Below are 12,736 nucleotides of genomic sequence, written 5' to 3' on the forward strand. Positions count from 1 at the left end.
CATTTGTCAGAGCAAGGGGGCAGTGAAACAATTTGCATTTGAATCAGGCTTTCCCAAGCTCTTTCCTATACCAACTCCACTCAATATTCACAACACAGTGAGGTTAACTTCATTGTTGCTAAACCCATTTTTCTATTGAGGAAGTTAAGGATCATTTGCAGCAATGAGCTTCCCCAACTCAAAAGATTTCAGGAAAACAGAGTTTGAGGCAAACTCTGATACCAAACAGCCGTTCGTTGTTTTGTTTGTTTGTTTCCAACATTTATTTGGCTGTGTCAGCTGTTGACACAGCGTGCATGATCTTTGTTGTGATGTGTGGGATCTTTCCTCACGTTGCCCGGGCTTCTCTAGTTGTGGCGTGTGGGCTCTGGAGCGTGAGGACTCAGCAGTTGTGGCACTTGGGCTTAGCTGCCTCACAGTATGCAGGATCTTAGTTCCCCAACCAGGGATCAAACCTGAGTCCTCTGCATTGGAGGTTGGATTCTTAACCACCGGACCACCAGGGAAACCCCCTAAAAAGCTATTCGTAAGAAATGCTGAGGTCCCAAGAAAACAAGGCAGGTGTGGTCCCTACCTCACAGAGCTCATAGGCTAGATTCACAGAAACTTTAAGGATGCGAATTCTCCCCATGTGGAGGGATTTTTAAAAAACAAACTGCTTTCTCCCAGAGACTGAAGCTGGGCCCACATTTAGCGGAGAAGTAAATGATGCAGCAGCCTGAGTATGAGGCCTGCAAACACCCTCAAGGTGGTGGTGAGGGCAGGGCCAACCCTGGCTTACATCTGAACCCCCTGGGGAGCCGTAAGGAATACTGATGCTAGGTCTGTCCCAGACCACCGAAGTCAGAATCTGGGTTTTGGTGAGAAGAGGCTGTCTTGGGTACGTGTCCCACTTCATTCTGATGTGCAGCCAGAGTTGTAAACCAGTGTTCTGCTGGAAAGATTGGGGCAGTATAGGGACACAGCTGTGAAGTTCTAACTCTGCTTCTTCACTTCTTCTTCCCCTGCTTCCTTCCTGTAGCCCTGCAGCTGTCTTCTCCAGGTCCCCTTCTGAGCGCCCACATCTGCTCCATCCCAGCTGCCTAACACGGGCTGAGGTGTACTCCTGGCTTCATCACCACCAAGGGCTTCACTCTCAGATCTAAAGATACCTTTTGAAGGGGCCTCCTCAGGGAGGACTGAATGGTCAGTGGTGACAAATAAGGCACAGAGACAGTTAGGTGACATGAGAAGTCTATTCAATTTATTCTGTTTAGTCACATCCCAGAGGCAGCTGTCTGCTGCATTGAATTGTAGGATGGGGCCTGGTGTACAACGGTAGGCCAGCTCTCACTGGTGAGACCACCTTCCCTCTCCCCACCCCTGCCCCAGAGATCTCAGGGGAGTTAGGAGAGACTTACATCCTGCTTCTTGCCCATGACCAGAGTAGCCCCAGGTACATGGCCCAACAGAGGGAGCCAACCCTGCTGGGGAGCTCATTCCCCCTCCACATCCTCTCCATCTCTCACCTCCTCTCAGGCATTCTCTCAACAACCCAGAGGAGAAACGGAGGGCCTGCAGTCTCTGCCCAGACAATGGAATTGTGGGCTTTTGTGGAGCTGAGGTTGCCCTGTCCCTAGATCTCAATACTTTCCTAAGTCGGAGGTGATTCCCTCCAGCTAGCAGTGGCTGGAACACATTCTAGAATTCATCTGGATTCACCAGGGGGCATGAGAGGAGGTGGGCGGGAATATTGTCCTAAGGTCCCAGAGCAGTGAAGTTCAGTTACCCTGACGCCACTGACCAAGCCCATGAGAGTGAGGTGTCATGGCAACAGAAGCCAGCTTTAGCCTGATATTCTATTGGTTATCTGATTTACATATTTTCATAAATGACTTATTGCACTAGATCCCTGTGGCCTTAAGTCAATGGTGTAATAGGAAAGGGACCCATAGCTGGGTCTGTGGATGCAGAGCGTCAGATGGTAGACTCCCATTCATCAGTTGGATGGAGGTCGGTCTCCATGCTGAAGTCTGCCTGTTGGTCATCCTTGGCATGGTTTCTTCAGCTACAGAACAAAAAGAGCACTGCTGGCTCCAGAGCTTCTCCCTGCGGATGCTGTAAAAGTGAACAAGTTATTGATGTTGGGGACCTGGCAGTCTCTGAGTGACAAGGCTAATAAATCAAACATTCCATCAGGTCTGCTTCCAATTTCTCTTTTCCATGAATGTTTACTCACGGTCTACAGCATGTAGCGGCATGCCCCTGCTCTAATAATGCCAATCTTCTGTGTGTCATAGGTTAAGAGAATAAACTCCAGGCACAGACTGCTTAGATTTTAATCCTGGCTCTCTGCTTTCGCCCTGAGTGACTCTGGTAAGTTATTTCACTTCTTTGTGCCCCGGTTGCCTCATCTGTTAAGTGAAGGTAATAACAGTGCCTGCCTCACAGGGTTGTTAAAGAGATCAAATGAGTTAATACATGGAAATGGCTTAAAAGTGTGCCAAGCCCCTAAGTGCTCAATAAACTTTCACTATGTAGATGATTAATACATAGCATTTTCACATAATGAGCTCACAGAAGTTTATTTATCTGTTTGGCAGCTAAACTCTAACAGCGGTTTTTCTAACTTGTCTGATGGTTATTTTAAGAAAAAAAAATGCCCAAGATACTTATGAAAAATAGAAAAACGGAGGTTCCAGGCCACTGCCCTGAGGATTCCAATTCAGTAGGTCCAGAATGGCCCTGGCGATTCTAATGAAGAGTGGCATCAGCTGCTCTAATGGGGCTAAGAGGCAAAACCTGGCCTCTACTGGGCTTTCCCAAATTCACTCTGCTAGTTAATCTGAAATGCCAGGGAGGGGAAGGCTGTTTGACTTCGAAGCTTTGGGAAAGCTCACATTGTCTCCCCCATCCCATTTCAGCAAGAGAGCCTTCCTAGAAGAGGTGGAATAATTTCCAGAACTGGAACAAAGGGAGAGACCTGGGCTCACAGGCAGACGGGAAGATGGTGAGTTGAGGACTGGGGACCCAAGAGAGGAAGTGGCCATGGGCGGCCTAGAGGCACCCACATCTGGTACTTCTTTGAGAACCGCACACGTGGCATCTGACCGGTCTCTTCAGGTGTCTGTCCTTCCCTATTCCCAGAATAAAGTCCAAAGGTCCCCATAAACTACAGGCCCATTTTTACAGAAATTCGGACCCCCTTCTCAAATCAGTGGTTCACTGATTGAACCACATCTCCTGAACATTCACCAGGCATTGGCATGACAAAATTACGTGTCCCTGACCAAGCGCTTCTCTCTGAGTGTGATACAGACCTTTCTCAGTGGAGAAGCTTGGTATTCATGGGAAGGACACGTGAAAAACTCTTAGCAGTGCCAAGGGACAAGTGTGTGCTAGTGGTCTGCCACCACTGTGATGGGAGCTCCGAGAGAGGAAATCTGGGGAGGGGAAGTGTTGCAGTCTTGGGAGGCTTCTCAGAGGAGTTGAGACAGGTTTTGAAGGATAAAGTGCATTCAGACTGCCAGAGTAAGAAGAAGTATTCTAATTTTTTTTTTTTTAATTAGTCAGAGGAAAGATACCAAGGTGGCTGGAATGCAGAGGCTGAGCGTGGGGGGTTGGGAAAGTAGGTTGGTCTGACTCCCAAATATCCCTGGGTTCCATGCAAGGCGTCCCACAGGGAGAGCTGCAAGGACGAGAAAGTCCCGGGATGGTGTCTGTCCCTGCTGAGGCCCTTCACTCCCATGGAAAATGCAGCCCCTTATTCAGCAGCAGGAAACGGCGCTCCCTGTAGCCAAACCTTCCTCAAGGACTTGCTTTACCCATGATCAAATCCTGGCTCAGTCTCTGCCTGCTGCTACATCAGGCCCTGGTGTTAACTTCTAGCCAAGTCTCTTCCAGTGAAGGGGGCATGGCTTCATGGTCATTTTGTAACTTCCTGAATGTGTCTTTGGAACAAGCTGGGACCTATCTGTGCCCTCAGACCTCTATGAAGAAAAGGGTGTAGTTGAAGCTGTTACCCCACAGTGTTCTGGGCAGGTGGTGGTGGGGAGAGGGGGCTCTAGAATGGGCCTTGCTTCCCCCTTCAGATCCCCCTCTCACCTGTCATGATGCTATAAATTCCCACCATCTGAGTCACATTTACAGTCCTGTAGAAGTGGTAAGGCTGTGTCCCCTTTGATTGGTCAGCCACAGATGTTTATTGATGCTCTTTCCACGCTTTTCTGGCTTTGCACCTGTCGCCTCTGTTTAGACAACTGCCACGTCTGCCTGATGATCAGGCCTCTTAACTGTGGCCGGTATTTCTGATTACCAGCAGGACACTCATGGCTGAGAATGGTATAACTCTGTTGTTAAGGACAAGGGTTCTGGAGTCTGACTGTCTGAGTTTGGGACTCAGTTCTGCCTCTTCCATGTCTTTAATGTTTCTTTGCCTCAATTCCTTTATCTGTAAAGTGGAAATAGGAACATACCTACCTCTTTGGGCTGTGGGGAAAAGAAAATGAGCTCATATACATCAGTCTCTTCAACAGTGCCTGGAACACAGTAAGCCCACAATAAAAATTAGCCATAAGTATTATCTTCTTTCAGAAGTCCTGCTCTCAGGTCTTCCCAGGTGGCTCAGTGGTAAGGAATCTGCCTGCCAGTGCAGGAGACTTGAGATTGATCCCTGGGTGAGGAAGATCCCCTGGAGAAGGGACTGGCAATTGTTGCCTGGAGAGCCCTGTCGACAGAGGTGCCTGGCAGGCTACAGTCCATGGGTTCAGAAAGAGTTAAACGACAGAAGTCCTGCCCTCGCTTCAAATTCATATGTCAAAACGGAGACCCAGGTCCTTAGTTCTCACCTGGCCCCTCAATTAAAAAGCTCTGTAGGCTCTTATTTAACAGGCGAGGAATTCAAGCCCAGGGTGATGAAGTGAGTTGGTCAAGAACACACAGCAAACCAAAAGCAAAGTGGGGCTCAGGACTCCTGCCCACTTCCCATGAGCCTGCTCCCAGCAGCCTGGCAACCCCACCAGAAGCTTTGGACACCTGCAGAGAGCCCTTGAAGAGCAATCTAGGCTCAGTGCCAAAATCACCTGGACCATTTATTGAAAATGCAGATTCCTGGGGTCCCGTATTGGATTCTGATCCAGTAATTCTAGGCTGGGACCCCAAATTATCATTTTAAAAAGCACACTTTAAAAAAAAAACACACACACTTGCTCTCCTTCCCCCACCTAGGCAATACTAATTCAGGTGGTTTGCACTTTGAAAAATACCTCTCAAAAGCCAATCTTTGTCATGTGCCTCCACTGGAGATGAAATCCCAGGCAGAGCCCAGTAAGGCCCTGTGGCCAGCCCTGGGCTGCACTCTTGGGAACCACCCGCTCCATTGCTGTTGCCGGGCATGCCTGTTGTCCCTCACTGGTATTTCAGGAATTTGGTCACATTCTTTCACACTCTCATCTTGAAAAGAACTGCCAGTCCTTCAGACAAAGATGCACCTGTACCCCTGCAAAATCAGTGGGACATTCAACACCAAGATTATCATTCCACTGGGCATTGTTTACTGCAATGGGAAGGCTGGGAGCCAGGGGGATTGTGGGTAATCTGATTCATGGTGCCTACCTCCTCCATGGGTGACCTCATCGAAAGCTTACTGCATGCAGTACTGCTTCAGAAGCTTCTGTCCCAACTTTCCTACAACACTGACTTCATGGCCCTTCTTACTAGCGGGAGGAAATCAAATACCTGAAGAAAGAACAAATACTCAAAGACCAGTGTTTAGAGATAGTGGGAAGGACAGTTCTTTGTGTCTGTTTATTAAGGGGCTCTGACTATGGACAGCTATCCACTAGGAAAAGGGAAAGTGTTAGTCACTCAGTCATGTCTGACTCTTTGCAACCCTATGGACTACAGCCTACTGGGCTCCTCTGTCCATAGGATTCACCAGGCAAGAATACTGAAGTGAGTTGCCATTCCCTTCTCCAGCTGATCTTCCCACCCAAGGTATTGAACCCAGGTCTCCCACATTGCAGGCAGATTCTTTACCATCTGAGCCACCAGGGAAGCCCTGGAAAAGAGAGAACATTCCCAAACCGAGGAAGTGGTCAACTCTGAGATACTGTTTTAAAAAGAGTATTGACAGGAATAATCCAGCTTTTGGAAGATTTCATTTTGGAGGGTTTTGAGAGCTCTGCTCACATCTCAGCTTTTGACTTTCTCTTGCTTAGAACTTGTACTCGGGCCTGTGTTTATTTATTTCCATTTCTGAATTATCACTGGGACACCGATAACGAGGTCTGCTGATCAGAATACAACTGTGAGGACTAAGAAAGACCATGATAATTGTCCTTCAGCAATCTGAGGTTAGCCTTTGTCAGCAGCATTGCCTGCAGGAGGACGTGCATAGCCTTCAGGGTCAGCCAGAATGGCTTCCAGTCCCAGAACTGCTGGTCTCTGGTTGTGGGGCCTTGGACAAGTGACTTAATTTTCTGAGTCTCCATTTTCTTGTCTGCAAAATGGGGATACTGATATAGAGCTTAGAGGAGTTCTGTGCTGATCAAAGTACATAGTAAATGTCTAACATGGTACCCATCAGAAGACAGTTGATATATAGTTGTTGTTCTCTATTTTCTTCTTGGTAACACAAAGATGAAAAGTGATTGTGCCTTTGTTCAGTTAAGGAGTAAAAGAATCACTTTGAAGCTGGAAAAAAAGAAAAAGATATTTAATCTATCCAGTAGACGGCAACAAAGCAAAAAAGGAAAAAGAAAACAAGTAACTAGAAAACAAAAAGTGATAGAGGATAGTTAAATATATCAGTAATCACAACAAATACAAACCAGTTAAACTTATCTGCTAAAGGACAAATTTTCAGTTTGGATTTACATTTTTTTCATTCACTCGTTTGAGAAATAATTACCATGTTTTAGGCACTGGAATCTAGCTAAAAGCTATTCACAAAATATACATGTGAAGGAAGTTGAAAACAAAAGATTAGGAAAAATATACCAAGTAAATATTAACTAAAAGAAAGTTGATTTAGCAGTATTAATTTGAAACAAAATAGACTTCAAGACAGAAACTTGGCAATAAACAAGGTCTTGAAGGGAACAGTTCACCCAAAAAATATAACTATCCTGAACCTATACTCATCTCGCAACATAGACTCAAAATACATAAAGCAAAAACTGACATTATAAGGAAATATTGACAATCCACATCATAGTGGATTTTAAAATCCATAGTGATGGATTTTAATCACTTAGAAAGGGTCCAAACAAAAATATTAGAGAGGCTGGAGAAGATTTGAACTGTGGGTCAAATTTATGACCCTTGCATCTCATAAGTAAAGAATGAATAGCGTTTTAAGTAAAACTTATGGAAATTAATCATGTACCCTAGGCCATAAAAGAAATATCAAAAGGCACTGAAGAATTGATAATATATAGGTCACACACTCTGTACAGTGTAATAAAATTATGTCAGAAACCAAAACATTTCTACACAAAACCCAGGTGTTAAGAAAATTTCTAAACAGATTTCTTAATAATTAATGAGTCAAATAAAGAATAATCATGGAAATTTTTAAGTATTTTGTAACTGAATGACAAAAAGGTATTATTATATAACAAAGAGCCACATAAATACAATCACCACCCCAGGAACATCTCTGTAGCACAGGGATATGCCAATAGAATGGGGCTCTGATGCAGTTGGAAGCCTTGAAAGCTAGCGCAGTTAGAGTTACAGTAGTGCTGGATGAGATTATTCCTCAAATACCTTTTTTAAAAAAATTGAACTGTAATTGATTTACAATATCATGTTAGTTTCAGGTGTATAGTGCAGGGATTCAGTTAAACATACATATGTATCTCCCTTCTCTTTCACATTCTTTTCCCTCATAGGTTATTACAAAATACTGTATAGTTCCCTGTGCTGTACAGTGGGTACCTGTTGGTTATCTATTTTTTCTTTTTATGTATTTATTTATTTTTGATTGAACAATAATTGCTTTACAGTATTGTGTTGGTTTCTACCAAACATTAACCTTATTGCTTCACAGCATTGTGTTGGTTTCTACCAAACCTTAACCTGAATCAGCCATAGGTTTACCCATGTCCCCTCTCATCTGAACATCCTTCCCACTCCTCTCCCCATCCAACCCCTCTAGGTTGTCTCCAAGCCCCAGGTTGATTCCCTGAGTCACACAGCAAATTCTCATTGGCTACCTATTTTACAAATGGTAATGTATTGGAAAAGGTCAGTTTTCATTCCAATCCCAAAGAATGCTCAGACTACCACACAGTTGCACTCATCTCACACACTAGCAAAGTCATGCTCAAAATTCTCCAAGCCAGGCTTCAGGGATACATGAACCATGAAATTCCAGAAGTTCAAGCTGGTTTTAGAAAAGGCAGAGGAACCAGAGATCAAATTGCCAACATCCACTGGATCATCAAAAAAGCAAGAAAGTTTCAGAAAAACATCCATTTCTGCTTTATTGACTATGCCAAAGCCTTTGACTGTGTGGATCACAATAAACTGTGGAAAATTCTGAAGGAGATGGGACTACCAGACCACCTGACCTGTCTCTTGAGAAACCTGTATGCAGGTCAGTAAGCAACAGTTAGAACTGGATACGGAACAACAGACTGGTTCCATATAGGAAAAAGAGTACGTCGAGGCTGTATATTGTCACCCTGCTTATCTAATTTATATGCAGAGTACATCGTGAGAAATGCTGGGCTGGAGGAAGCACAAGCTGGAATCAAGATTCCTGGGAGAAATATCAATAACCTCAGATATGCAGATGACACCACCCTTGTGGCAGAAAATGAAGAGGAACTAAAAAGCCTCTTGATGAAAGTGAAAGAGGAGAGTGAAAAAGTTGGCTTAAAGCTCAACATTCAGAAAATTAAGATCATGGCGTCTGGTCCCATCACTTCATGGAAAATAGATGGAGAAACAGTGGAAACTGTGGCTGACTTTATTTTGGGGGGCTCCAAAATCACTGCAGATGGTGATTGCAGCCATGGAATTAAAAGACACTTACTCCTTGGAAGGAAAGTTATGACCAACCTAGACAGCATATTAAAAATCAGAGACATTACTTTGCCAACAAAGGTCCATTTAGTCAAGGCTATGGTTTTTCCAGTGGTCATGTATGGATGTGAGAGTTGTACTAAAAAGAAAGCTGAGCACCGAAGAATTAATGCTTTTGAATTGTGGTGTTGGAGAAGACTCTTGAGAGTCCCTTGGACTGCAAGGAGATCCAACCAGTCCATCCTAAAGTAGATCAGTCCTGGGTGTTCATTGGAAGGACTGATGCTGAAGCTGAAACTCCAGTACTTTGGCCACCTCATGCGAAGAGTTGACTCATTTGAAAAGACCCTGATGCTGGGAAAGAATGAGGGCAGGAGGAGAAGGGGACAACAGAGGGTGAAATGGTTGGATTGCATCATGGACTCAATGGACATGGGTTTGGGTGAACTCCAGGAGTTGCTGATGGACAGGGAGGCCTGTCGTGCTGCGGTTCATGGGGTCGCAAAAAGTTGTACATGGCTGAGCGACTGAACTGAACTGAACTGAATGTATGTTTCCATGTCACTCTCTCCATACCTCCCACCCTCTCCTGATTATCTATTTTATATACAGCTGTGTATACATGTTAATCTTACATACCTTTGATTTCTTCCTACTTTTATTTAACTCTGTTGTCTCTGTCTGAAATGCCTTCTTCCCCTGCATACCCTACATCTGCCTCCCCAGCCTGACCTTCATCCGGTTAACTTCTTTTCATACATTAAGTACCAGTTCAATTGTCATTGATTCAGCTTACCCGTGGCTCCTTCAGCATCTCTTTTCTAGAGCACTTTTTGATCACAAGTAGTTGTTTGTGTACATGTTTCTCCTTTACAACAGCTATATACTCTACAGAGTAGAGGCTACATCCTAGTCTTCTTCACTACCTAGAGCCACACACGGTCAGCACTCAGAAAGTTTTTGTTGAAAGACCATTGGGGTTTTCATCCCCACCCTTATGTCTTTAATTATCTAGAACATTTCAGACTGTGGCTTACCTGCCATGGCTGGAAGGAAGCTCCCCAACTCTGGTTTCCAGAGGTGTGCCACAGAGACTCAAACCATTTCCGTGCCAGAGAGAGTCAGGAGCCACATACCCATCAGGTCATGGCCCCTGCTGAAACCACAGCTACAATACAAGGAGGCCACTTTAAATCAGAGCCCAGGATTTCACTGCACAATCTACCCTCTGGTAGTTGCAAATTTGGACTTTGGGCCCAAATCCTGCCTAGAAAATTGGCATTTACCTGCTTTTACGGAAAGAAATAAGATTTCATTCTAGGCAAGAAAAACCTCATTAAAGACTGCATTTACCTTCCTAGAGTCATTTGCCTGATGTGAACTGAATCCTAAAATGCAAATTCTTTCCTGGGGCATGAGGATGGCAGCTTGATGTTGCAACATTGCTCAAAGCAATTCGAAAGCAATTCTGTTATTATTATTATCATCATCATCATTATCATTATTTCAACCTAGCAATTAGGTTGATATGATTAAGTCAGCATTTCAGCAAATTGTTATGGCATGAAGGAGAGACAGAGAGTATGTGTGTGTGTGTGTGTGTGAGGGGGGTTAGAGTTGTCATCATCATTTCTATTCTGTTTTAGGGGTTAAATATTTAACCACAACTATGCGCTACAGGCTGAAACCTGATGCATGAGAGGGAGCCAGGGAGAAAGGAGGGCTCCTAACCATAGTTCTTCTTAATATGAAGGTAGTCAACATGACTACTTTCTTAATAAAGTACATGTAAGCTGGTCTTTGAGGCCATAAGAGATCACGTGTATACACATCGGCATCTCAGCACCTCCCCTGGATGCTGGCTGTCTCCATGTCTGAGCATTCTGGCAGCCTGTAGAAAGCTATGATGAGGGTGGAGAGGGAGGTGGGAGGGGGGATCGGGATGGGGAATACGTGTAAATCTATTGCTGATTCATGTCAATGTATGACAAAACCCACTGAAAAAATAAATTAATTAATTTAAAAAAAAAAAAAGAAAGCTAAGATGAACTTGACTTAATTAAGCAAGTGAAAGCAGCAATTGCGGTTTATATCCCCCAAGAGCCACAACTTGACTCATTACCACCCCCAATTACCCAACACTTCAACAGACCTGTAAAGCAGGGGAGAGGGTGAATAGCTTTAGATCCCTTCCATGGAGTCAGGGCAGCAGCTTTGAAAAAGTTGGAGTCAGTCAGACCTGCATATGAGTTCAAACTGTGTGACCTTGCGCAGGTTACTTAACCTCTCTGTGATGAATCTGTCTTCTCATCACAAAATAGGGGCTATAATCGTCTCCCTTGGGGTAGTTATGAAGGTTAAGAGATAAAATTGGTATCATATTTACTGTATGCATTATAGACACTCAGGAAAGAGTAGCTCCTTGGTGGTTATGGTTATTCTGTTCTCATTAGTTCACATCTCAACACCTGTTTTCTGCTCCCACATGCCTAACTCAGTGCCTACCTCAGGGCCCCCCTGGTACTTGTTAACCTTTCAGAAACTAGATGGCCAAAGGGACTGTCTGAAGACATCCAGGAGGAGGCACCCCACCCCTGGGGAATCTCTCCACTCTCTCCCCTGGCCCTGGGAAGTAACTTGAGATGTCAGCTGGGCACTGCTCTTAGAGGACAATGTGTTTACAAGTACTGCCAGGCCCATGGTGTGCAGGTTGTGATGGGACATTTGGGGATTGGGTTTGGGGGTCTCCCTTCCCTGGGGACCCCCTGTTGATCTGTAGTGAGAGGTATTCATACGACCTACCCCTGCACCCTCACACACGCACACTCACACATACATTCATACACGTCCACACTCACACACACACACATTCACATTCACACACACATTCACACACTTACATACTGTGTTATGCCTCATTTTCTCTTTGGAGACTTCAGTTTGGACTGAACGGCAATATCTCTGTTCACAAAGTGGAAACAGAAGATACATAAATATTTTATCAGCGGTGTAATCCCCCTTCTTAAGCTTACTTTTTAAAACTTGGAAATTATTTTTTAAAAAAATAGAAAATCAGGGGGAAAATATCTGTAGTCCCACTCTCCAAACAACTTTGCTAACATTCAGCACTATCTCTTGCAAGACTTTTATGCATATTTTATTTTATATAGTAATGATTATCCTATGTATTTAATATCTAATTGTGTATGTCTTGCTTCTTTCACTTAATTTATAGAGTAAGCATCATTTTAATAGTTGCATAGTGTTCCATAAAGAAGGGTACACCACAAATTATTTGTCCCAGTCATTGGAACCTTAGATCGATGTCTAAACGGTTGTTATTATAAATGGAGTTATGAAATCAAATTTTTCCTTCTTTGGGAGTTGTTCTATCTCAGGAATTATTTTTTAGAAATATAAAGTTAAATGTTATGAGGCTCTTAATACATATCTCCAGACTGATTTCCAAAAGAGTTACATCAGTGTACGAACCCCCGAACTTTTGCTCTTGACCTTTACTGATGTGACCCTACAAGAAAAAACCCGGCATCCTTGGAGGATGCCTCATTTGGGCAGCAGGACTTGGTACCACCTCTAAGTTCATCATCACTCACCAAACGGTGACCCCCACACCACTGAATACAGAGGAAGACTTTAGGGTAAAAAAAAAAAAAAGCAAACTGTTTAAAGTATTAGAAGAACTATGGAACACACAAAATCCCTG

General features: G+C 44.1%; 1 long non-coding RNA gene across 3 annotated transcripts; it reads right to left on the reverse strand.

Annotated features, from left to right (window-relative positions):
• Nucleotides 1-1,247: 1,247 nt before the first annotated feature.
• LOC122705493 lies at nt 1,248-6,672 on the reverse strand. 3 transcript variants are annotated; one of them, XR_006344121.1, is made up of 5 exons: nt 6,559-6,672; nt 5,593-5,715; nt 5,244-5,476; nt 4,459-4,517; nt 1,248-2,097 (listed from the first exon to the last, which is right to left on the reverse strand). It is a non-coding gene; the product is annotated as an uncharacterized LOC122705493 (long non-coding RNA). The 3 variants fall into 3 exon arrangements; XR_006344122.1 differs by having other exon boundaries at nt 6,552-6,672; XR_006344120.1 differs by having other exon boundaries at nt 6,169-6,666.
• Nucleotides 6,673-12,736: the final 6,064 nt, after the last annotated feature.

The sequence above is a fragment of the Cervus elaphus genome, chromosome 12 (genome assembly GCF_910594005.1).
Source record: "Cervus elaphus chromosome 12, mCerEla1.1, whole genome shotgun sequence".
Lineage (NCBI taxonomy): Eukaryota > Metazoa > Chordata > Mammalia > Artiodactyla > Cervidae > Cervus > Cervus elaphus.